The sequence below is a fragment of the Ranitomeya imitator genome, chromosome 3 (assembly GCF_032444005.1).
Source record: "Ranitomeya imitator isolate aRanImi1 chromosome 3, aRanImi1.pri, whole genome shotgun sequence".
Taxonomy (NCBI): Eukaryota; Metazoa; Chordata; class Amphibia; order Anura; family Dendrobatidae; genus Ranitomeya; species Ranitomeya imitator.
The window spans coordinates 39,034,867-39,062,598 of record NC_091284.1 but is presented as its reverse complement, the minus strand read 5'-3'; the positions used below and the strand labels follow the sequence as shown (position 1 = coordinate 39,062,598).

The following is a 27,732-nucleotide window of genomic DNA, read 5'->3' as shown; positions in this document are numbered from 1 at the left end:
CCCAATGAATAGATGAATTTATTGGTATAAAAAAAAAGAAATAATAAGTAACAATTACAATTATTAACAAACGGTGAAATTATTTAGTGAACGGTGGTTTTTCCTTCCATAGTATAATAATGTTCTAAAACAATAATAAATAAAAGTGAATAATGGAATTTCCTGTTTGGATGTCACATCAACTGGTATAAAAGGAAATCTTCAGTATGGCAGTAGGGGGCAGTATTGCAATGGTTCCTGTTTGTGTGATGGCTCCGGATGGGTACTGGTTCTGGTAGGGAGTCTTATGAGTCCACGGGATAAAAAAAGTTGCCCGAAGAAGGAAGAAAGTTGTCGCTCTAGCGCCACCTATAGGTAAATTTACACTGTAAGTTTATGTCCGACCCATAAAAGAGCAGTGAAGAGGCAGACTTTCCTATTACTGTGATAGAAGATGACAGTTGGTGCTTTTGATATTCTATGGTGGAGGAGGAACTTGTGTCAGACACAGTTATTCTCCTGAAACAGCTACAGTTCTCCATAGAAGTTTATGAGCACCAATGCCATCTCCTATCTCAGTCTATATTCACTGAATACAAGATTTTCTCCATGAATTGAGAATATTAAGATTAGTCCAGGGGAGAAAGAAGCAGATTTCATAGGTCGGTCATTGACTTACAAGGTAGCTACTTCTAGTTCTTCCTTTTGGGGGAAAGCTAATTTGCATGTTTGCATACTTTATCTGGAACAATTAAATCCGCACTTGAAAAACGAAGCTCCTATTACATGCTGTATGGTGCTATGTTGCAGTACTACTCACTGGCAGCTAGGGGCACTGTTTTCTTACTAACCGGGTGAAGATTTTGGGTTATTTTATGTTATTTGCATATTATTTTTGAAGAACGATAATGATGACCATAGACGGATATCACCGGAAACTAAGGTGTGGATTTTTCGTGAAACTGCTCACATGCGGCCGTGTACCCCAGGACACTTAGCTTGAGAATCTTTGAGTAAGGCATGGGTATATATTCCATAAAGGTAGACCATGCGGCTATTATAGGGTCCTTTGTTATCAGCTGGACGTTGGAGGAACCCCAGAGAGGACTTTCTTTTCAGAGGAACTGCAGTCTTGGCAAAACAAGGGGTTGGAGAATTGTCCCAACCATCGTGGTCATGCCGACTAACATTTTATTGTCCACGATTGGAGCATTTAAACAGAACCATCCAAAACAACCAGAAATGACCCTCAAGCAGACATTTTTTTGGGTGAGGTTAACATAAAACCCTTCCCATCAAGTGGTTCAGATTGTCTTGGCAATTTTTTCTGTCCATTGACTTAAAAAAAATTATGTTCAACCCAATACCCGATACGTTACTTTTTATGGACAATGATTATGTTATTACCCAAAAAGTTTCCAAAGTTTTACTCCACACAAGTTTCCCAGGCAAGATGGGAAGAACCAGAATTATATTTTCAATATCGTTGAAACTTGGGACATCACTATAGGGAGGACTGAGGTTGTGGTTGAGTTGATGGCCAAAAGGTCCCTGTGTCCTCAATGTAGAGCTTCTAGTTCATTTTGAAGTGGCAGGGGCATCGGGAGGTGTCTCCACCATGTGAATACGTCTGTAATACTATTGTACCCCGAGTATTAACTGTCCGTTTCCAGTGTTTTTTCGTTTAACCCCTTCATTAGGTCGACTCTTTCTGTTGGGGACGTGCCACCGGGGCGGACATCGGGGATCAGTCTGTGCTCATGGTTGGTATAAGACTGGTAGGATGCTCCGCTGCAAACCTATTCTCCACGAAGAAGCACGTTGAGGTGGGCACTGTGAGCCGTGGCACCACAACAGGCGCTTTCTTCCACTCTTTGGCGATGTACATATGATAGGGATCACTGGAATGTTCCCTTTTCTTGGACCGGATGTAACTCAGCATTATGCCAAATGTAAAAAATCCAAAAAATCCCAGTAACAGAAGGATGTACACCACCTCCATCTGGTCCGATGTCTTTGTGTAGATCACCGTGCTATTTACTGAATCTTTTACATAGTTATTCATTTGGACGAATAGTGAAGTCGTATTTTCATTTGTTGTAGATTCCATTTTGTTTCTTTTCTTCAATGACGTTCGGTATTTCTCAATCTGCAAAATATATAAAATATGTTATTGCCTCTTCTGTTCTTACACTATAAAGTATCTGAAGATAAATACGGGCACTATAAATTATTGCGGGCATTTTTTATGTTCATGTATATTATATGAATCTGTGTGGTTTAAATTTATGACATTTTTCTATATATAACCATTGGTAAAATCCTATATCAAGGGAAAAATCCACTATTATATATTCTGCAAAGTGGAACTTCTGGTGATTTAATGAAATACATATTCCTGATCCCCGCGCTGTATCTTAATTTTAAATATTGCTAATTTTAATGAGGTGTTAATGAAGATTTATGGGTAATAAACTCTGGGTGTTGGGCTTTTTTTAGTGCCCGTATTTATGTTCCAATATTGAATATTGAGTTATGGCCTCTGAATGAATTGTAAAATATAATAAAACTATATATATAAACTATCTGGCATTCTGGAACTTACTGCAGCTGTTCACGAAAACATGTCAACTAGCGATGAGCGTGCTGGCATAAGGTGTTATCTTCCATGCTCGGGTGCTCACCGAGTGTTTTCGGCGTGCTCAAATACTATGTTCCAGTCCCCGCAGTTGCATGTCTCGTGGCTGTTCGTCAGCGACAATACATGTAGGGATTTCCTGTTTGTTAGGTTATCCCTGCATGTGTTGTGGCTGTCAAACAGCCGGGAGACATGCAACCGCGGTGACTGGAACATAGTATTCGAGCACACGCAACTGCGGGGACTGGAACATAGTATTCGAGCACATGCAACTGCGGGGACTGGAACATAGTATTCGAGCACGCCGAAAACACTCGGTTAGCACCCAAACATGGAAGATAACACCTTATCCCGGCACGTTCCCTCGTCATCACTAATGTCAACTTTATTCCAAGTGTGGCTCTGATTTTCTTGCACTGGTATTCCCCTTATAACACGTTCACACTAGGAAAGTGCTTTACGTTGAGCGCTCAACTGTGGGGTTTAAACCCAAAAAATGGGAGTCAGACGATCCTCTCGGACCAGGACTCTGAATTTAATTAAGTTTTTAAGTCCGGTTAAGAAGGACACAGAGAGAAAGGAGATCAAACAGACTTTAAGGGATTCAGCGAAGTTTTCATGTCACAAATCCTTGAAAAGTTGCCATATTTTTGCCATTTTCAAGCCAGTTTCTCCCAGCTCTGACGAAATAGACAAAATTGGAGTGGAATGGGGGTACATTAGGGAGGCACGTAACACCACAGCTTGTCTGATTCATGATGAGCTGTTACGTTCCAAATACCAGAAATCTCACTCCAGTCCCTCAAGATTTCTGGCGTGGCATATGGAGGCGCATTCCACTCGTCAGACGCTGCAGATTCATGAAGAGGAGTGCCATTTTTTTTCGGATCACGCTATAGCATTTAAGCCATTCCTCTATTTCTCTAAGACACACCCTTTTCTCAAAAGCCACGCCCTTTGAAAATTTTCCTGCAAAAAAAATCTAAAACACAATAAATAATTCTAAAATGACATTTGATAACGCAACACACTTACCACCAAGTCTTAACCAACAAGTCGATGGAGTGTTTCTTTAGCATAGCACGTTTTTTTTTTTGTAAGTCTGAAAAAGACGAATACTGGGAGAATGGAAGCCAGTCAGTGTCCAAACAGACTATATTGACTTCATGCAAGCGAATGACTTCATTAGGCCTTTGTCGGGGTTCCCATTGGAATGTTATTTTTGGGGGGTATTCCATCAGAGGCCCCTGACGTAGTACTCGATGGAGAAAACTGGTGTAAACCCAGCCTCATTTGTTGCTGCACAGTGTCATAAAAGAACAGGATCGAGTTCAAACTATCAGAAGTGTAAAAAGGCTTCCGAAAAAGTCTATGGGGCTGTACTGTACCCAGAAATTCATTTAGAAGCCTATAAAACTGGAAGACATCGGAACAAATTTTCCAAGCTCTTTTCCGGAAGAAGGATACTATGAGGCAGGCTAAGTGTGTTGCCCAAAATTTACACCTAGCTAGTCCCCCTTTTAGAGGCTCCATCACCCCCAAATGTGGATTTGGACACGGAGGCTCACTGGAAGTTGTAGTTTTCACGAGGTTTAGGGAGGCTTTGGCGATGCCCAGGAAATTGGTCAACTGTTCTTCAAATCTGAGAGGTTCTGGTGCCATATTATTGGTTTATGAGCGCCATATCTATGAAGACAGAATGCAACATTCCACAAGCGCCGTCCACACAAACAGGAGCCTACAGGTAATAACATTGTTATTGTAAAATAAAGGCAACCAGTCAAAAACGTTTACCCCTCCCCCCCACAAACCATTGATTTGATTGTGTAGCTCTTTAATAAATAAGTCAATCGATCCTTTTAGGACCCCATATTACCGATCCAGCATTTTGAAGTTCTGAATTCATGCGTCTGGAAATTCATGACGGCGCACTTACAGCTTCTCTGTCTGACGCTGTACTCCTAAACTAGCTGTACCCCCTTCTGGTTGATTGACAGGTCATTTGTGATGTTCCTTGCCCACTGACCTCCAATCAGACAGGGAAGGGTGGTGGTAGGCAGGGAACACAGCGTGAGGCTGAGGAGCTGTAAGTGCCACGTCTCGTCCAAATACTCTTCCAGATGTGTGTACATAACTTCAGAGTTTTCTCACTGATGGAGCAGCATGTCTGGCTTATCTTTCATAGCGGTAGATTTTTTTTTGGGAGGGGGGTGTTAACGTTTCTGACAGGTTTAGGCATATAAATTTTATTTAAATTAGATCAGTTGCGAAATGCGTCTGAAGCAATTAAAATTTTTTCTTAAAGGAAGCCATTATATCCATAAACATAATGGAAGCGTTCTCAATAATCGCCAGTAACGAGGAAGAAGAACATTTCCCTATATAGACACAAGCGTTCTGTTCCTGCCAGCGGCACGTCCTACCTGGCGTACAGATACCAGGCTGCTCTGTCTGCGGCAGTCACAACAAATGACCCTTTCACTAGAAATTTAGCAATAAACGATGTTTCATAATGAAGGTTATTGAGTCTCCCTGCCCCCCTACTTCTCACTTTTAACATGAGAAGTCAAGGTCATTGCACCTCCTTGGATTGCCAAGGTCTCAAGATTCCCTGAAGGACTAAAGCCCCAGTGTGCTATCACACGTGTAAATGTAGCATGGCTGGTACCGGTATAAATCAATGCCGGGGTCGTATGCACATCGGTGCCAGAACCCTATCCAAATAAATGCCGTTTATACTACAGGACATGTCCATCTGTCCTTTACTTAGGGCACCGTACAATATAGTCAGTTGAACCCATCGATTTTTTTTCGCTGACCATCTAATGCTTACTGCATGCTTGTTAAGGTTCAGGATGACTTCAAAGAGACAAATCTTTTCCCTCTCCCAGAAAGTAGACCTCTTCTAGACGTGTCTGCAGCAGCTCCTTCCCTCTCCCCAATTTGAGAGTTCATGTACATGGGGGAATCATGATAGATAGCTGTCAGATCTTTAGTTTGGTGCCCACAATTCTCAAAGTGTAGTGATGAGTGAACGTGCTGGTGCTATCCGCCATGCTCGGGTGCTAACCGAGTGGCTGCGGCGTGCTTGAAAAATATGTTCAAGACCCCGCGGCTGCATGTCTCGCGGCTGTTCGACAAGCGCAACACATGCAGGGACTGCCTAACAAACAGACAATCCCTCCATGTGTTGTGGCTGTCTAACAGCCGCGAGACTTGCAACCGCGGGGACTCAAACATATTTTTCTAGAGCGCCCAAGTACTTGGTTTGCACCCGAGCATGGATGATAACACCTTATCCGAGCACGTTCACTCTTCAATATTAAAGTGTTATTCCCAAAATATTAATTAGTGGATAACATACTAATCGCTGGTGGTCCGACCTGAGATCAGGGATCTTGAATCCAAAAACTGGGCACGGGCCATATCTCCATTTATTGTCTCTGGGACAGTTGGAGATATTCGATTGCAGCTCTCCGCTATTTCCAACAGTCCCATAGGCAATGAATGGAGCTGAGGTCGAGTATATGCACCTCCACTCTATTCAACATGGAAAACCTGGTCTCCAAGTTCCAGATCCCTGATCTTTGGATCATGGTGTGCCCCACCAGTCGGACCTCCAGAAACCAGTAACTTATCCCTTTTCCTAAGGATTAGGAATAACAATATTTTGAAAATACTATCAACAAGATAGAGTGGCAAATATTTGTCATCCAGCATCTTGGGAATTTGATCCTATTAACCTCAAAACAATGTAAGGTGGGTAACACTTGTATTCCCATCTCATGGTATCGGTGGGTTCCCTTGTCTATTTAATTGTTGCTTGTGTTGTTTGACCCCATTCCTACCACCACTTGTATTGCACACCTGGTTGCCCTTTTAGATGTTAATGGGCTGTTGGCACGATGTTTATGGTCTTCCAGTAGTCACGGTACCCCGTATCCCAATATTGAGAGCCATAATACCCCATAATATATCATCTACACTCTGACAACTGACCTGTTCTAGAAGACAAACTATCGGCTGTCTAGTAGACTTGCTCACTTTACCAAGAGTCCTCTCCGAACTCTTTGGTTCCCCAGCAAAGGAAATTGGGTTAACCAATCTGGATAACATCACTCGTGTCCATTCTCATTTATTATCGGCCTTGAAGAAAACAATTCTATCATTTCTCCCATCACCTTGAGAAAGTCAAGCATTGGTACCGTGCAGACACAAAACAGACGGTGACACCAAATGCACCGACGGCCACTCCCGCGCCACCTCACCCTGCAGACTTCAGTCTTTGCAATGCAGACATCATGTCAATCATATGACCCCTTTAAATTTTCATCTGCACCTTAAATCAAAAATTGAAACATTCTGCCAGAAAACCCAAGAGTTTCCTGAGAAAAAGGGGAAAACCTCTCAAATTCGAAGAAAAGTTGGGCATTGCCAAAGCCTCCCTGGAAACCAACACTTCTACAAAGTTATTTATGACTCTGTGTCCAAATCCAGATTTGGGGTGATGGGCGTCTTGAAGGGGGACAAGAAATATGTACATTTTCAGTAACACACTTAGCTTGCCACTCAGTGTCCTTCTTCCAGAAAAAAAGCTTAGAAAATTTGGCAAGTATGCCTTAAATTAAAAGTTAGGCCATGAAGCGAGGAGCAAGCGAAGCATAAAATCCGTGCGATCCTTCCTGTACCGGCTGCGGCCTTCTGCGTGTCTTATAATATTGGATATTTATAAAGAAGGCTAAACCTTTTATACTGTAAGCTGAGGAGGATTTAGTAAAGAAAATGTGAGCAAAATAAACATTAAAGTAGTGCTAAAATAACAGGGCTGACATTCAGCGTACACAGTGATGTTCCTAGGACAGTGTCTTAATCTACTGACATTAACCAGGGCATGTCGAGCACGGGGCGTACCGTACAGTTCAAACACAGGGCACAGGATGACAAACCGCGAAGCCCTCGTTGCGTAACAAAGGGAAATATCTACATTTCTTAATTTGCTAATGGTTTTCAATGGGTAGTGCGTTGCAAAAGTATTCGCACCCCGTCACATTGAACTGCATCACTAGTATATATGTATACAGTATATATATGTATATATATATGTACTCTGAGAGGTTGACATGCTTAGCTGCTTCTTCGGGTAGACACAGAAACGCTTTGATAGCAAATTACCTGCTGGTTTATTATAGTCAGCATAGATCAAGGCGAGGTTCAGGAGAAAATAAGCAGAACCTTCCTGGCTCAACGGAAAACAAAACAAAGTACAAAAGACTTCTTTCTCTGCAGGTTTAAACCTGCAGGCACCACACACTGTCCTCAGCTCCTCCTGGAGCCACTTGGGAGTCTTTCCTCTCCCAAGTCACAACACACACTGACTCTCATGTCCAGGTGTTTAACAACCCGTGTGATGATCACGTGACCTTGACATCACACAGGTCCTGTCAGGACTCTGAAGGTGGAGATATGGTGGACCTCCTCCCACCCGCTCTATGAAGGTCCACTAAAACCAGCCCATAACATACCGTAACCCTCTCAGCACGTAGTGTGCTGGAGGAAAACGATTCTGGTTTTACATCTCTGATAGCATTATGTGCAGTGACACATATCTGCCTTCATACGCTGTGCCAGTAACCCTGTATGATATAATTTTCATCACAAAATTTTCAGTTTTACATAAGTTAGTTGATACAAAAGTGAATACACCCCACATCAAAAACTACTACATCCAATATTTTGTTAGACCTCCATGATTTTAAGGACAGCACCAAGTCTTCCAGGCCTGGAATGAACAAGTTGGCGACATATTGCAACACCTTTGCCATTCTCCAAGAACGAGTTCTTCTAGAGCCTGGATGCTGGATGGAGAGTGATGACAACTTGTCTTTTCAGAACTCACCATAGGTGTGCAGTTGGGGTTAGATCAGGAGACACTTGGCCACTGAGTCACTTTCACCTTGTTCTTCTTCAGAAATGTTTTGCTCATTGTCATGTTTTAAAAGTGCACATGTACCAAGGGCACAGAGTGATGGTAGAAGCTGCCATCATGAGATGTTATGGACAATTATTGAAATTAATGGGTGGATAAGCAATACTTGGGAATGTGGTCCCTTTTCTATGATGCCCACATGCCCCAATAGGGCATCTGAAAAGGGGTTTCCTAGTAAGCCAAACACTTTACTGAAACCATTAGGAACCAGGGAACCCTGTGTTGGTTTAGGCTAATACAACTGTCCACCACTCTCGTCGTCAGCTGACATTCGATCTACTGGAAGCTATCTCTCTCATATCCCCCCATACACAGCAGCATTCAGCTAACCAGAATGATCAGTTGTGTTCAGCAGGGAGAGCGAAGTACGCCACTGCCAGACACATCGGGCGGGGGTTTATCTCCACTAAAAACAAAAGGATATTCCAAATCTCCCCCATCATCAGGTCATGGAGAGGTGGAAGGTTCCCATAAACATCAAATGAGGATCCGGCCCCCAAAATCGACAACGTCAAACAACCTTCCTCCAATGTGTATGTAGGTCTTAGTTATTGGCACAGCTACAGTATCCGCTATCTGGCAGATACTTCATTGTGGTTCCTCTCTGGATGTTCTCCCAGGGCTTGGCGTCTCTCCAGTTTCTGGTATTGCTCTGATTTACTGCTTGGTGTGTTTTACTTGAAGTGTGAAATATTTTTTTTTAAACTGATGACAAAAGAAAGAAGTTTCCGCTCTGTTTGGATTATGAGAATTTAATGCAAACAGAGATGAGTTATAAGGGAGACAGCGAGCCTGTGAGCGCGGCCATGCTGGCTATGATCTCCAGCAGCAATGCTCCCAGAGAAGACAACCTGTAGAATCTGGGATGTCATGGAGCAAGTCTCAGCTTTGTGCCTGTATCTAAAGCTCGAGGCACACAGAGGTACAGTCTGGGCTACTGTGGATGCCCTGTTACACATACTGTACGATATAACACAGGATGATTAGTTGAGTCCTTCTGAACTTTGGCCCAGGAGAACTCCATCACATGCATGTACTTGCCAAGAATTCCAAGTTTTGCTGGAGCTTCTTCAAACCAAACTGGAAATGGTGTAGTGGATTCTGATTTTTCAGGATTACTATCTGAGCCATATTGGTAAACTTTTACTGATGCCTTTCAAGGAGGTGTTTTTCACTGACCACTGTGAAACTTTCTCCCTCAAAACGAGGCTTCTTTTACATGGGCCTTGCCCTCCAAGCCTTCTTGCCACCCTTTTTCCTTCCCTCCGAATGCGCCATTGGATACCGAGGCTTCAGCTGATGGGGGTGTCTCACACAAGAACCTTTCTGAAAGCTTTGCTTTTTAGGAGGATCTAAGAGGCTTTGACATGTGCCTGGAAGCTTTGCCAGCACTTTCAGAAGACCAAGAGGTCTTCCTTTATCTGGGAGGCTCCAGGACATAGAGTTGGCAACTATGATCTGGGCATTCTTATGATTTAGTTTGGCCTATGTAGATGCAAAGCAAAAACATTTCCATCTCAGTAACCATATTCAGAATTAGAAAAATTTTTTTTAATTATTTTAAATTGACTTGCAAGTTTTGCCTGCTGTCTGCTTAGAAGAAAGCTCTGTGTCTGCTACCAACGTGTCCCATAGACCTTTTCCCAGGCATCATGTAGGGAAGGTTCCCCAGATGACATGTAAGAGGAGCAATACTTAATGATCAATCCAAATTAAGAGCCGAGCACTGGAGAAACACATGTGCAGGACTAAGGCCCAGGAGAAACACATGTGCAGGACTAAGGCCCAGGAGAGGCTGCAGCCTGTGCTCTTTGCAGCCGCATGCGTGTTACCGGCAGTGTGTGACCTTCAGTCCAAAAGTTTTCCTTAAACCAGTGATAAAATTCCTACCTGTATCAGGTCAATGGGTTAAGTTTTGGAAAGTTTAGATGCCATGTCTCCCGGTATCTCGTTGATGTTCATTAGATCTTATCTGCAGCCTGGAATGGTGAAAGCTTAATTATGTAGCTAAGAGTAATATTAATTATTTCAAGGGTAACGACAAGGACGTTCCGTCATCAAAGTTCAGTATTGGAATCCTGGGCTTGAACTCGGTCTTCTTCTATATGGCACAGCACAGGATATATCACATATTACACGTATTTTTACAGGAATGTATATATGTAGCAGAGCTGGACTGATAGCTTGTCATATTTAAGGTTCATTACTCTGTATACAATATCATAAATTGCCATTTTACCATTTAAACTTTCCTCCGGACAGTATCCATCTTGCTATACATACAGGCGCCCTTACAGTTTACTCTACGGTGGAGCTCCGTGCATTAATCTCTATGACTATAGCTGGTGCACTGCTCATTAGTAGAATGATAAATGTCGGTGGCTTGGTTACAGAATAGGCTGTATGGGAAGGCGAGAAAACAGCAAAGTTATGTATGAACGAGGGTCCTACAGTTCCTTTGTGAAGCGTGTGCGACCACCCTCTCCATTCATTTTCCATAGGTAGGGTGGTCACACAGCGGAGTTTGGAACCCTCATTCATTTGTCATCTATTCTGTGAATAGGTGATAAAAGTTGTTTATAGGGCAACCACTTGGGGTTAGAATAGACGACTAATGTGTGATCAGTTAAGGACCTCCAGCAAGGAAGGACCCCGGTCTGGCTTATGGATATGGATATAGATTACAGACTCTTTGTTTTCCGAGCAAACTTATATAGCTTGGAGCAAAATGTAAAAAAGAGTGAACATGATTCTACACAACGCCGAAGGGGCCAGTATCATCTGGATGTCTTCTTTATGTAAGAAACCCAACATTACAGATGGATTAGCCATGCACCCCTGGTCAGGTGCATGCCAACATCAACTGCTGGCCTCTGATCATCCGACAGCGGGCCTTGCAGCACAAGGACCAATGGGTCCTGATGGGGCAATAGACTTCAGCTGGATGTGCGTCCCAGGTGAAGTTTCTGCTGGCGTCGGTGGGCCACTGTTCACGGTCTTCTCAACCATCATCTTAGTAGTATCAAGTTATCAAGTTGCTGGTTTCCTCCTGGCCTTGTTCCTTCTATTCTTCCGACCATGATGTCCTTCTCCAGTGATTGCTCTCTTCATATGATGCGTCCAAAGTAGGCGAGTCGTAGCTCGGTGATCCTTGCTTCCAGTGACATGTCTGGCTTGATTTCTTCCAAAATCGATTTGTTTCCTCTTCTTGCCATTGATAACCCTTCCAAAAAATACAAGAAGCAAATGTCCAAGGCCTCAGTTTACCACCAGCTCACCACTCACCCTCCATATAATGAGAATCTATGTACTGTATGTTGCATTATTTGGGCATGACAATGAAGTAATATTTATGCACTTTATGATCTTTTTTATTATTATTTTTGAGATTTTCGTAGTCTTCTTAGAAATGGTGGATACATTTTTCAGCTAGCACCACTTTTTCTTAAAAAACATTGTGGCCCAAAGTATTTTACCATCAGCCTCTATAGAATGGTAAAGGTGTTAATGGTGACTTACCTGGTGGTTTGTGGTGGTAAAGGTGTTAGTGGTGACTTCTCTGGTGGTCTCTGATGGTAAATATGTTAATGGTGACTTCCCTGGTGGTCTATGGTGGTAAAGATGTTAATGGTGACTTCTCTGGTAGTCTATGGTGGTAAGTGTTAATGGTGACTTCCATGGTGGGCTATGGTGGTAAAAGTGTTAATGGTGACTTCCTTGGTGGTCTATGGTGGTAAAGGTGTTAATGGTGACTTCCTTGGTGGTCTATGATGGTAAAGGTATTAATGGTGACTTCTCTAGTAGTTTATGGTGGTAAAAGTGTTAATGGGCACTTCCCTGGTGGTCTGTGGTGGTAAAGATGTTTATGGTGGCTGCTCCTTTGCCTGAACTCACACAGTATAGAGGTTTTCAATCAAGCAGGAGGCGGAGATGGGAGGGGAATAGAGCTGGTGTGACAGAGGTTTCAGATCTACTGTAGCTCTTCAGCCTTATTTGCATATACCTTTAATCCCTAATTTCTCAGTAAGGGAGGAAGGGACCGGCCATGTGTAGGTATTTCTGGACTCATCATTAAAAGAGCTATATGCGCATATAAATAGTTTGTGGTGTGAAATTCTGCCCACAGATTCCCTTTAAGGCCATGTTCACACCATCCTTTTTTTCATGCGGAATCGCCGCGATTTTCCCGCTGCGGGTCCGCAGCTATTTTCCATGCAGGGTACAGTACAATGTACCCTATGGAAAACAGGAACTGCTGTGCCCACATTGCGGAAAATCCCGAAAAAAGCCGCGCTGAATAGCTGCGGTAAAAAAGAAGTACCATGTCACTTCTTTTTACGGAACTGCAGCGGTTCTGCACCCATAGACCTCCATTGTGAGGTCAAACCCGCAGTAAAACCCGCAGATGAAAAAAATATCTGCGGGTTTTCTGCGGTTTGTGGTGCAGAACCGCTGCAGTGTGGCTGCCCCCCCGTGCCCCAATCCCACCCCCCATGCTCCGATGCCACCCCCCCTGTGCTCCGACGCCCCCCACATGCCCTCATCTCCCCCCCTTATACTTACCCAGCCTCCCGATGTCCGTCTGTCCGTCTTCTCCCTGGGCGCCGCCATCTTCCAAAATGGCGGGTGCATGCGCAGTGCGTCCGCCGAATCTGCCGGCCGGCAGATTCGTTCCAAAGTGCATTTTGATCACTGAGCTATAATCTATCTCAGTGATCAATATAAAAAAAAATAGTAAATGACCCCCCCCCCCTTTGTCACCCCCATAGGTAGGGACAATAAAAAAATAAAGAATTTTTTTTCCCCCACTAAGGTTAGAATAGGGGTAGGGTTAGGGGTAGGGTTAGGGGTAGGGTTAGGGGTGGGGTTAGGGTTAGAGGTAGGGGTAGGGTTAGGGGTAGGGGTAGGGTTAGGGGTAGGGTTAGGGGTAGGGGTAGGGTTAGGGTTAGGGGTAGGGTTATGGTATTTTCAGCCATTTTTACCCTAAAAACTTCCTAGAAAACACAGACTCTGCATAGAAAACTGCATTAAAAAACGCACTAAAAAAAAAACGCATCAAAAAACACATCAAAAACGCACCAAAAACGCATAAAAAAAAGGACCTGCGTTTTCTGCCAAGAGCTGCGGTTTTTAGTCCTGAAAAAAAAGGAGGGAAATCAGGAACGTGTGAACATAGCCTTAGGCTGTTTTATACTTGTGAAATCCCTCTTTATTATAAGGTTCCCCCAAAAAATGAATTGATCCCTAAGGAACGCTCAGCTGGGATATACAGCAATCAGCTGTGATCTGACTCCAAAAGACGGATCAATAGTCATAAGAGACTCCTGGATTTTATTTTAACCTCTATGCAACATGCGCTGTACTAGTACTGCTCTGCGGGAGGTGCGCCCGTAGTACTGGTATGGCGGTACGATCGCGCAGCCTCATGCTGAGCGCCATGGCGATCGTGTGTGGGTGTTGGCTGTCTGTAACATTTGACACCCCGCAGCAATGCCCACGATGGGTGCTAGCACTCTGATGCTGCTGTCAGTAGATGACCGCGGGGTCCTTCCGGGTCCTGCAGATAAGGTGGCTTGTGAACGCCTGCTGAGAACAGACAATGGCATGCCTCTTTACCTGCCTGTCAGATCATGCTCTGTAAAAATGTAAAAAAAAAAAGTATTACAAAGTCGAATAATATTTTTTTTAAATCCCTAAAGAATTTTTTTTTGTTTTACAATAAATACATTTATTCGTGTAAATAAAAAAACAACAATAGAGGTACACATATTTGGTATTGCCGCGTCCGTAACTACCCACTCTATAAAACTGTCCCACTACTTAACCCCTTCAGTGAACACCGTAAAAAAAAAACAAGGCAAAAAACAATGCTTTATCATCATACCGCCGAAATTAAAGTGCAATAAAACGTAATCAAAAAGATAGATGTAAATAAAAATGGTATAGCTGAAAAATAAAAAAAAGTTAAAGCTGTCAGAATAAAGCGATGCAAAAATAATTATTTTTTCTATAAAATGGTTTTTATTGTGTCAAAGCACCAAAACATAAAAAAATATAAATGAACTATCACTGTAATCGTACTGACCCGAAGAATAAAGCTGCCTTACCAATTTACCACACGCGGAAAGGTATAAAAAGAAAAGAAAAAAAGCAATTCCTGAATTGCTGTTTTTTTGTTCATTCTGTCTCCCAAAAATCAGAGTACAAAGCGATCAAAAAAAGTCATGTGCCCGAAAATGGTTCCAATAGAAACATCAGCTCTTCCCGCAAAAAAAGCCATCACATGACTCTGTGGGCCAAAATCTAAAAAATATTATAGCTCTCAAAATACGGTGAGGCAAAAACTAGTTTTTCCAATAAAAAGCGTCTTTTAGTGTGTGACAGCAGCCAAACATAAAAACCCCGATATAAATCTGGTATCGCTGTAGTCGTACTGACCCGAAGAAGAAAGTCACCTAATCACTTTCACCGCACAAGGAATGTTATAAAAAATAAATAAAACTAATTCTTCACCTGCTGTTAATTTTTAGATTCTGCCTCCAAAAGATTGAAGTAAGGCTCGGCACACATTTATCCTGCGCTGATCACTTGCACTGTCCTTTCCGTGTAAATCTCTGAAATACGTGATTCAGACAGAACCCCAGTCAGAAGATTCCCTATAATGAGGCAGATGGAGGCACTGTGGATGCCATCTGACCTGTGATCTGACCTGTGATCCGGCAGTGTTCGTCTTTTTAGGCGTGCATAAAAGTGCCGCCGGCCACAGTTTTGTGCACTTCTGAAAAGAAGGACACCGCTGAACAAAGGCCAGACAGAGTCCAGAATAACTCTGCTGCCTCATTATAGTGAATGGATCCCTAAGGGTTTCATCTGAATCGCGTCACTTGGCGATTTAGATGAAAACCCCAAAGTAGGTGCTCAGCATAGAGCGCAGGATAACTGTGATCCCAAACGTTATGTAAATTGTTCCCAATAAAAGCTTCCACTCAATCCACAAAAAAGCAAGTCCTCACTCAGATCTGTCATCTGTTAATGGAAATATAGGGGCTTCCGCGTTACTGGTAGCACAAAGGCTCTGGAAAAGCGAAACGGCTCCTCGCTCCCCAAAAGAAATTCAGCAAATTCTCCTCTCCCAAATCCAAATGCCCCCTCCCTTATGAGCCCCATAGTGTACCTAAACCACATATAGCGCCCACATGTTTGGTATTTCGGTAGTGATGTGAGCCCGCCTAATTTACAGGTGCGTGTCTCCAGAAGCAGGGGCTGGGCATAATGTACTGGTGACTGCTACGTACTGGTTACTACAGCGTACTGGTCACTACAACGGCAGTTTGCAATTTTCACTCATCCACTGCTGCCTGTTTCTGGAAAGCATCCATGGAGTCAAAGTCGTCACTACATCTGTAGATAAATTCCCAAAGGGGTATAATTTTCAAATGGGGTGACTTATGGGGGGATTCTGCTGTTCTGGCACATGGCACCCGCAAACAAATGCAGCAAAATCTGCACTTCAATATGGCGCTACTTCCCTTCTGAGCTTTGCACTGTGCCTCAAAAGTAGTTTTCTACCACATATGGGGGTATTGGCATACTCAAGAGAAATGGCACAACAAACTTTGGGGTCCATTTTCTCCTTTTGCCCTTGTGAAAATACAAAATTTGTAGCTGAAAAAGATTTTTGTGGGAAAAATGTGATTTTTTTATTTCCATGGCTCTTCGTTATAAACTTCTGTGAAGCACCTGTGGGTTCAAGGTGCTCAATACACATCTAGATAAGTTCCTTAAGGGGTCTAGGTTCCAAAATGGTGTCACTAGTTGGGGGTTTCCACTGTTTAGGCACATCAGGGGCTCTCCAAACGCGCGCATATTCCAGCATATTTTACATTCAAAAAGTCAAATGACGCTCCTTCCCTTTCAAGCCCTGCCGTGCGCCCAAACAGTAGATGTCCCCCACATATGGGGTATGGGCATGCTCAGGAGAAATTGCACAACTAAATGTATGGTCCATTTTCTCCTATTACCCTTGCAAAAGTTTAAAAAAATAGGTCTAAAGGAAAATTTTTGTGAACAAAAAGTAAATGTTTATTTTTTCCTTACACATTCCAATAATTCCAGTGACACATCTGAAGGGTTAACAAACGTCTCGAATGTGGTTTTGAGCACCTTGAGGAGTGCAGTTTTTAGAATGGTGTCACTTTTGGGTATTTTCTGTCATGTAGACCCCTCAAAGTCACTTCAAATGTGAGATGGTCCCTAAAAAAAATGGTGGTGTTGCAAATTTAGTTGTAAAAATGAGAAATCGCTGGTCAACTTATAACCCTTATAACTTCCTAACAAAAAAAAATGATGTTTCCAAAATTGTGCTGATGTAAAGTAGACATGTGGGAAACATTACTTATTAAGTATTTTGTGCGATATGACTTTCTGATTTAAGGTCATGAAAATTAAAAGTTTGAAAAATTGCGAAATTTTAATTTTTTTGCCAAATTTACATTTTTTTCACAAATAAACGCAAAGAATATCAAATAAATTTTACCACTATCATAAAGTACAATATGTCACGAGAAAAAAATCTCAGAATCACCGGGATCCGTTGAAGCGTTCCAGAGTTATTACCTCGTAAAGTGACAGTGGTCAGAATTGTAAAAATTGGCCCAGTCAGGAAGGTGAAAACAGGCTTCGGGGCGAAGGGGTTAAGGAGAGGACAGATTAGGATCCATGAAAGCTAGAGGCATTGTGTCCACCAGGTGCCATAAAAGTTAAGGCAGTAAACCCCCCCAAAGGTGTCTGCTGCCCCCATGTGGGTAGCGTGTGGTAAAGCGAGCTGTGGCAGAAGGGAACCCATAGCAGAACAGGAAAAAATGGTCCGTAGTCAAGATCCCAAATCTTTTTTATGGATCACACCGTAGGGTCATGCCACCCGGGCCGTGACAATATCTGAGCTGCAGTACTGACAACGGCCACTATATGGAGCACATAGCCGTCATGTTCCAAGTCCATACGCTGTGAACTGCTGGTGGCCACAGGACCTGTTAACAAGTAATCGTGGGGTTATCCGTTGTCGGACCCCCACTATTCTAACCCATCTTAACCTCTAAAGAAACCAGTATTTTTTTATTTTCGCGTTTTTAGTCTCGTTCACATACCCATATGAGTGCTTGTTTGGTGCGGAACGAGCAGTAATCTTGAATAACATCATTCACATTACCATATAATGTACTAAAAAAGTGGAAAAAATTCCAAAAGGAGGTGAAATGGTCAAATAATGCAATTATAACACTGTTTTTTTGGGAGGGTTTCATTTTTACAGCACTCATTAACCAGAAATATGATTACAGCTATATCAGATTTATTTATTTTTTGTTATAGTAGTAGCTTAAAAAACTAAAAAAAAGAAGAAGATGGGAACAGAGTAGTTCTGTATATTCCTGGAAATCCCTGCTGCCAGACATCCCCTTTTGTGACATTTCTCAATGACAATGGAAACACTCTTTAATTGATCCATTTTGCAAAATAATGTGTAGCGTTATAGACTTGCAGTACGTCCGCACAGGAGGAATTGTAGATGTCACCCGTCCAGACGTGCCCTTGGGCTGTGTCCTCACTAATTTCTGAGGTCTTTTCCACAACAGCCGTCACTCAGGTTTGTGCAAAGTAATTATTCTTTGGAATGTAGAATTCGTTTTTGTGATTTGCTGAAGAGACAGAAGTCACCTCATCTCTCCAGATTTTACAGGAATGTGCTGATGAGTTGGACCTCATGGGTGATCATCGTTTTTGGAGATGACACGTTACAGCAGGGGTCCCCAACCTTTCTTACCTTGAGAGCCACATTCTGCTATGAAAGATGGTCGAGAGCCACATTGTAGTACAGTGTATAGGGTCAGTGTACAGGTAACACACTGAGTCACCAGTGACGTCTGTATGTGAAGTCCTTCATCTTTGCTTTTCATCTTCATCCAGCACAGACAACCGTTACTTCTTCCAGCCAGGGCTTGTCTCTGCAGAAAATAACACAGTTATCTAGAGCTCCGCTTGCAGAACACATTACTTTTTTTCCCCCAAATTTCTAAACTACACCAAATGAAGAGAAAAAGGTGACAGTGTTGCTCTGCACAGTAACAGGACCGCCTCCCCCATTTAAAACACTATCCTCAAAAAATAAAATAAATACCTCACTGCAGTAATAATATCCCCCATCCTGGCCCCCCGTGTGTCTCATTCCTTGCTCCAGCCATATGTTCTCCCATCCTGCCTCCATGTGATATCCCATCCTGCCCCATCTGTCCCATGAGCTTGCCCCACCTGTCCCATGATCCTGCCCCATCTGTCCCATGATCCTGCCCCATCTGCCTCATGATACTGCCCCCTTTGTCCCATGATCCTCTCTCATGATCCTGCCCCATCTGTCTCTATTATATCCATCCTGCCCCATGACCCTGCACCATGTGTCTTCATCCTGCCCCATCTGTCTCCATCCTGCCCCATGATCCTGCCCATCTGTCTCCATCGTATCCATCCTGCCCCATGATTCTGCACCATCTGTCTCCATCCAGCCCCATGATCCTGCACCATGTGTCTCCATTCTGCCCCTGTCACAGGGCTACCGCAACAGAGGGATTCCAGAGAACCGCAGCGCTCTGGGCCTCGTTCACACACAGTGAACAGAAGCTCTTCACCTGTATTCTGACCTAGCTTCTTTGTGCCAGCAGTGCAGGAGTTAACCTTATTGTTAAGTTGCTGAGAGCTGGGTCTCTCAGCTGAAGTGGATTTTGTAATCTGATCCTCTATATAGACCCAGTCCTGACTTCAGCTAGTGTCAGTGATCAGTTCTACTGCCTGGCTTGGAGGTTGAAGGAGCGTAGTGTTGGAGGTTTATTTACAGAGATTGGTGTCTGCGGTTTTGGTTGCATATTAAACCTGTTTTCTTTCCTAAGTTTATTCCTTCTCTTCCCTTCTCTGTGTTTCCTCTGTGGTTGTATGAGCATTTGGTGAGTTTAAGACTTTTAGCTACCTTGTCTGTATACCCTGTTATTTGTTGTATTACTACTCTGGTGCAGTCCACCTCCTTTGGGGGGAGAGGGGGCCCCTGATAGGGCCTGCACAGGAGACAGGGATACACTGGCGGCTCGGGCCTCCTAACCATCATAGGTACCGCCGAGATAAGGGAAAGCCAGGGCCCCATTTAAGTGGTAGGAACAGGTGCGGGTTCCAGCCCCGTCCTGCCCCTTATCGCTGTTTACGGCGTGAAAGCCCCATGATGATGATGTCCCATCTGTCTCCATCCTGCCCCATGATCCTGCACCATCTGTCTCCATCCTGCCCCATGTTCCTGCACCATCTGTCTCCATCCTGCCCCGTGTCTCCAATCCTGCCCCCTGTGTACATTCTGCCCCGTCTCCATTCTGCCCGTTTCTCCCATCCTGCCGCCATGTCTCCATTCTGCCCCTTGTCTCCATTCTGTCCCCTTATCTCCATTCTGCCCCTTGTCTTCATTCTGCCCCCTTGTCTCAATTCTGCCCCGTGTCTCCATTCTGCCCCTTTTCTCCATCCTGCCTCTGTGTCTCCATTCTGCCACTTGTCTCCATTCTGCCCCCGTGTCTCCCATCCTGCCCCCTTGTCTCCATTCCGCCCCCGTGTCTCCCATCCTGCCCCCGTGTCTCCCATCCTGCCCCCTTGTCTCCCATCCTGCACCCGTGTCTGTATTCTGCCCTGGGCAGGATGGAGACACATGGATGGAGACACATGGTTCATGTGTCTCCATCATGCCAGTGAAACATATTGCTTTAAATAAAAAAACAAAAAACAACTTTCTTCGTACCTTGCCGCACTTCTGCGGCGATGATGATCCCTCCAGACGTCTCAAGTGCGCACTTGCCAGAGAATGACAATAACGTCATACGCCGGTGAAGTGCGCGCTGACGTCAGCTGCCAGCCTCCGATTGGCTGGCGGCTTTATCTATTGCCGGACGGGCCTGGGCCCACACTGCAATAGAGTAACTGAACCTGCGTCTCGGATGCAGGTTCAGTTACTGCACGGAGAAGAATCCTGCCGCTGGGGCTCGATCAGCAGAAGAGACGGGGCCCGATGTGGGCCTCCTCTGCTGATGAGGCCCCATACGCTAGTCAGGGCAGTAATCTGATGGCAGCCCTAGTGGCGCGGGTCACTGTGCTCTATTGAAGCCGCAGTAACCAAAGTTTTGCGAGATTTGTGAAGTCTCGCGAGACTTTGTGCAGCTTCAATAGAGCACGGTGACTACTGCGCAGGAGTGAATGCAGTCAGTGATTGACACAGGAGGGGCGGCATATTACCATCAGCAGGGCGGGTATTACAGGCGGTGGGGCGGCTCCCTGGGGACTTAACACAGTCTTCTTTCCGGTGACTGTCAGCGAGCCACATATCAGGAGCAGGCGAGCCACATGTGGCTCGCGAGCTACAGGTTGGGGACCCCTGCGTTACAGTATGTTAAGCTCATGCAACCATTCAATACTGTATAAAAGCTTTAGGCAGATGAGCAACGAGGGAACTAAGTACGATATGTCGTTCGTCTGCGCATGGAGTCTCCTTGGCTGACCACAGCATGGTCCATGGTCTTCAGTGTTGCCCATTTCTTGGTGTCCTCAATGCTGAGAAATACAGGCAGAGACTTATCCATCATGTGATCCCAACAAGGAGGCTTCCCAAAGCCCCCAAACATACAGCCAATGTCATTAACAACTATAATCTATGTAACGAAGAATGAGGAATCCTGGAAGTGGTGATTTTACCCCCAAGAGAGCCCTGATCTCATCATCCAGTCTGTCTGGGATTACGTGAAGTGACAGAAGATTTGTGGTTAGTTATCCAAGACGATTAGAACAATCTCCCTGCCAAGTTCCTTAAAAAATTGTGTAGAAGAACTTACGAAGGCAAAAGATGTCCACCAAATATTGATGTGATTTATATATCTCTTTTGTTTTTTCACTTCATATATACATATATACACACCGTGTAATGTCTTGGGGCTTATTCACGCGTCAGTATTTGATCAGTATTTTGCACCAGTGTTTGTATGCCAAAACCAGGAATAGAACAATCGGAGGAAAAGTATAATAGAGAGATTGACACCTGTTCTGTGGTTTGGAGACACTCCTGCTTTTGGGATACAAATACTACTCACCGTCTAGATTTCAATAAGGGATAGTCAAAATCATCTCACAAAAATTACCCTTAAAATGTTCCTTCATTAATAATTAAAAACACCCTCCCCATAATTATTACAACATGTACATAACATAAACAGAATTGATAGGTATCCAATACCACAGAAATGGATTAGCAAACCACCAAAATTGGCAACAAAAAGGAAATCTACCGTAATTGCCCCTATAAGAGTTCCCTGGGTGAATATCTGCCTTGTTGTGGAGGTTGGCACCTTAGGATATCCACAAATGGTGCCCCGGCTCACCCAGGACTATCCCTCTATGTCCCTAAATGACCCTCACAACATCTTTATTAATAGGGCACAAAGAACCGTAATAAGGCACAGAAAGCATCAAGTCATTGGATAAGGGTATAGGGTTATAAACCCAGGCAAGATGGTGGGTTAAAACTATCCAGCAGTAATAAAGTTAAGCATGTGTCATCAGTGCAATGATGTACTCATCTGAATCGTATGTAGTGCCTCTACACATTTCCAATCTGTCATTTGGTTCATAAGGAGGCTCTTAGACAGTTTGGCATCAAAACATGATGCACTTTCTAGAGATAGCAAGGGTGTCTGCAGTAATAATGACTTTGCTGGACTCTTCTCCCCATGTCTGGACTCTTCTCCCCATGTCTGGACTCTTCTCCCCATGTCTGCACTCTTCTCCCCATGTCTGGACTCCACTCCCCCATGTCTGTACTCTACTCCCTCATGTCTGGACTCTTCTTCCCATGTCTGGACTCCACTCCCCCATGTCTGGACTCTTCTCCCCATGTCTGGATTCTTCTCCCCCATGTCTGGACTCCACTCCCCCATGTCTGTACTCTACTCCCTCATGTCTGGACTCTTGTCCCCCATGTCTGGACCCCTCTCCCCATGTCTGAACTCTACTTCCCCATGTCTGTACTCTTCTCTCCCATGCCTGGACTCCACTCCCCCATGTCTGGACTCCACTCCCCCATGTCTGTACTCTACTTCCCCATATCTGGACTCTTCTCCCCATGTCTGGACTCTTCTCCCCATGTCTGGACTCTTCTCCCCATGTCTGCACTCTTCTCCCCATGTCTGGACTCCACTCCCCCATGTCTGTACTCTACTCCCTCATGTCTGGACTCTTCTTCCCATGTCTGGGATTTATTATGATGGAATATAGGCTGAACTGGATGGACAAATGTCTTTTTTCGGCCTTACTAACTATGTTACTATGTTACTATGTCTGGACTCTCCCTTGTCTGGACTCTTGTCCCCCATGTTTGGACCCCTCTCTCCATGTCTGAACTTTACTTCCCCATTTCTGTACTCTACTCTCCCATGTCTGGACTCCACTCCCCCATGTCTGGACTCTTCTCCCCATGTCTGGACTCTTCTCCCCAAGTCTGGACTCTTCTCCCCATGTCTGGACTCTTCTCCTCATCTCCCCATGTCTGGACTCTTCTCCCCATGTCTGGACTCTTCTCCCCATGTCTGGACTCTTCTCCCCATGTCTGGACTCTTCTCCCCATCTCCCCATGTCTGGACTCTTCTCCCCAAATCTGGACTCTTCTCCCCATGTCTGGACTCTTCTCCCCATGTCTGGATTCTTCTCCCCATGTCTGGACTCTACTTCCCCATGTCTGGACTCTACTTCCCCATGTCTGGACTCTACTTTCCCATGTCTGGACTCTTCTCCCCATGTCTGGACTTTTCTCCCCATGTCTGGACTCTACTCCCCCATGTCTGGATTCTTCTCCCCATGTCTGGACTCTACTTCCCCATGTCTGGACTCTACTTCCCCATGTCTGGACTCTACTTTCCCATGTCTGGACTCTTCTCCCCATGTCTGGACTCTTCTCCCCATGTCTGGACTCTTCTCCCCATGTCTGGACTCTTCTCCTCATGTCTGGACTCTACTTCCCCATGTCTGGACTCTTCTCCCCATGTCTGGACTATTCGCCCCATGTTTGGGATCTACTTCCCCATGTTTGAACTCTTCTCCCCATGTCTGGACTCTTTGCCCCATGTTTGGACTTTTCTCCTCATGTCTGGACTCTACTTTCCCATGTCTGGACTCTTTGCCCCATGTTTGGACTTTTCTCTTCATGTCTGGACTCTACTTTCCCATGTCTGGACTCTTTGCCCCATGTTTGGACTTTTCTCCCTCATGTCTGAACTCTTCTCCCCCAGTGCTGGACTTTTCTCCCCATTGCTGGACTCTTATCCCCCAGGTCTGGACTCTTCTCCCCCATTCCAGTTCTACAGAAACAACCCCACACACCATTTATACTGTATGTACAGAATTGATTCTTTTAAGTCACAGAAAGTCTGAATGACAACGCTTTTGGGAGATATAAACATTGACAGCCCAGCATCTATCAGTGAACACTAGGAAAATTACAACAGGGGTTATCTGATATAGACTATTAGAGCATATGGATGTGGTAAAGGGGGCCCCTCGCATCGGACCCCTCTATTAGCTGTAACATGGGCATGTCCATACATTATACAGTCAGTCCATGAAAGTCATGCTCCGTCCCATCCACTTTTCAAAAAGTTGGTGGTGCTGCTGGGACTTGTCTAAAAACACCCAAAGTTTGGCAAAAACTGAAATTTTTCACTGTTTTCAAGACGTCTTATTTCAGTGAATAGGACTTGTCATGTTTGTAACCGCATCAAAAGCATCTCATCCAACTAACACGCTGCTCTGCACTAATGAGGGGCAAAGGCCCCCAAACAGCTGCCTGCAGATGGGTGTCTGCTTGGGCTACTAGGACAATTTTCTTCCTTATGGAGGAGAACCATACATCAATATTTCCCTTTCTCTAAGGCTTTGTCCCCATAATGATTTTTCGATGCCGCGTATGACTGATAAAATGCAAGTAACTTTTTTTTTTTTTACTTAATGGAATCAGAAAATCTGCAACATCAAAAACTCATCAAAAGTTTATAGTGGGAACGCAGCCTAAAGCCATTAGAGACGGATTACCAGCACTGACCTGATAGGTCTCACAGCTGAGGAATGAATAATAATAATAATAATCTTTATTTATATGGCGCCAACATATTCCGCAGCGCTTTACAGTTTAACAGTTTCAAACACAACAGTCATAATTGCTACATTGTATCCTTTCTGGAGAATCCTGTGATGTAAACAGTCAGAACTACAGAACAATACATTTCACTTGAGCCGATACATTGTAGCAAAGTACAGATTTTGCATTGGAGCCCATGAGCTTCACCCCTCTGCCCATCAACTTGATTGATCCCCAGCAATTCCCCAGAACATGTCGGAGATTTCCACCTCTCATTCATTGTGAGTGGATTATAGTCACATTCTAAGTATTCGCCACTCATAGCTGTCACTTACCTGAAGACTGTAATAAGGTTTAACCCTTTCTTCCAAGATCTCGCGGTCGCAGTAGAATGAATGAATTCCTTGTGATTTTGGCTAGGGCAGTGAAGGTGGTATATACCTCCTTATCAGCGGGAAGCACAACTGTACAGAGAGGTTAGAGCATCTTCCCATGGTGACAGGTCCTCCCAGTCTGCTTCTGTCTCTCTCCAGGACCTATTCTTTAAATCGCTGGGGCTAAAAAAAATTTGGGGAGTGAACATGCAAATGTAAAATGGCTCATTATATGCACACACCCAGAATGCTGAGACACAGCACAGGGATGAAGACGAGGGACCCGACGAAGAGCTTCCTGAGCAGCAATATTTTCTGCCTTCCCATAAAAAGTAAAACATGTCATGGATGTAATGATTTACGCCATCTTCTGCGCTTTCTGCATTCACGCTTTCTGTTTCGTGTTTTTGAAGAATAGAGCACAGGTTAATATGCTGGTAACATACAGATACTGATCCTTCCTACTCCAGTCTTAATGAGGGACGCACAGGAATAAGATGCGCAAAATTCATTAACAGGCGCAGGCCACTTAATGAATTCGGTACATAACAGGAGGACACAGACAGAAGAGGCCCCTGTGCAGGAACGGTACACGTCCCCTTTACAGTTTTGTACTGGACTGTATATGGGGGTGACACGGGCACTGAGCATAGAGTAGCACTGACCCTGTATATGGGGGTGACACAGACACTGAGCATAGAGTAGCACTGACCCTGTATATGGGGGTAACACAGGAACTGAGCATAGAGGAGCACTGACACTGTGGAGGTGACAGAGGCACTGACACTGTATATGGGGGTAAAACCTCCTACAGATGTCCTACAGATGTGCCTCCTACAGATGTCCTACAGATGTGCCTCCTACAGATGTCCTACAGATGTGCCTCCTACAGATGTCCTACAGATGTGCCTCCTACAGATGTCCTACAGATGTGCCTCCTACAGATGTCCTACAGATGTGCCTCCTACAGATGTCCTACAGATGTGCCTCCTACAGATGTCTGTCATGATAAGGTAATTCAGTACCACAATGGACATTGAGGTCAGAGCACATACAGTGACCTGACAATAACCCAAAAACATAGAACGAGCTCTGAGACGTGGAAACTCTGCTGACCGCAATCCCTAATCCTCTCCAACACACTAAAGACAGCCGTGGATTGCGCCTAACGCTCCCTATGCAACTCGGCACAGCCTGAGAAACTAGCTAGCCTGAAGATAGAAAATAAGCCTACCTTGCCTCAGAGAAATACCCCAAAGGAAAAGGCAGCCCCCACATATAATGACTGTGAGTAAAGATGAAAGGACAAACGTAGAGATGAAATAGATTTAGCAAAGTGAGGCCCGACTTTCTGAACAGAGCGAGGATAGGAAAGGTAACTTTGCGGTCAACACAAAACCCTACAAAAACCACGCAAAGGGGGCAAAAAGACCCTCCGTACCGAACTAACGGCACGGAGGTACACCCTCTGCGTCCCAGAGCTCCCAGCAAGCAGGAAAAAACAAATAGACAAGCTGGACAGAAAAAAAAAGCAAACAAAATAGCAAAGCGGAACTTAGCTATGCAGAGCAGCAGGCCACAGGAACGATCCAGGAGGAAACAGGTCCAATACTAGAACATTGACTGGAGGCCAGGATCAAAGCACAAGGTGGAGTTAAATAGAGCAGCACCTAACGACTTCACCACATCACCTGAGGAAGGAAACTCAGAAGCCGCAGTACCACTTTCCTCCACCAACGGAAGCTCACAGAGAGAATCAGCCGAAGTACCACTTGTGACCACAGGAGGGAGCTCTGCCACAGAATTCACAACAGATGTCCTACAGATGTGCCTCCCACAGATGTCCTACAGATGTGCCTCCTACAGATGTCCTATAGATGTGCCTCCTACAGATGTCCTACAGATGTACCTCCTCCAGATGTCCTATAGATGTGCCTCCTACAGATGTACCTCCTCCAGATGTCTTATTGATGTGCCTCCTACAGATGTACCTTCTACAAATCTCATGATAGTGTACTTGCTAAAGATCCCTCATAACAATGTAACTACTATAGATAACTCCATAACAGTATAATTACTATAGATATCCTATGGCAGTGTGCAGCGCCCCAGAGACCTGGTCGTTGCAGTATGACACTCTGCCACTAAGGGGAGTGATGGTACGTCTGATGGCACTGAAGGAATTCTCCTGACCAGGTATCACCAGAACACTTTACACTTCACACTCCGGCCACTAGGGGGAGCAAAAGGCTATATTTATTGGGCCCCTCCTCACACTGGTAAAACTAGGGGTTGGGGAGGAAGTTAGTTAGAAGCTGACTCTGTTGGATTCAGGCAACATCCTGTGGCAGGGGGTGTTGCAGGGAGAAGACACAGGGGGGTCCCTGTCAGGCGTGGGAACTTGGCAGGTGCCTAGCAAACAGAACAGAACGTAACGGAACCGCGCCTGCACACCCCGCGGCGGTATCCAAGAGAGAGACACGAAGGGAAGGATATTGTGGAACAGTGTAAACGAGATCAAGCACAAAGAAGAGTCGGTAGGAGTCGTGCCATGAGACCG

The 27,732-nt window shown here is 44.5% G+C and overlaps 1 long non-coding RNA gene across 1 annotated transcript; it reads right to left on the bottom strand.

Moving 5' to 3' along the window:
- On the bottom strand, positions 1 to 25,316 carry LOC138672624 (uncharacterized). Its single transcript, XR_011319756.1, has 2 exons — positions 25,134 to 25,316; positions 1 to 2,128 (listed from the first exon to the last, which is right to left on the bottom strand). It is a non-coding gene; the product is annotated as an uncharacterized lncRNA (long non-coding RNA).
- Between the last annotated feature and the right edge of the window lie 2,416 nt (positions 25,317 to 27,732).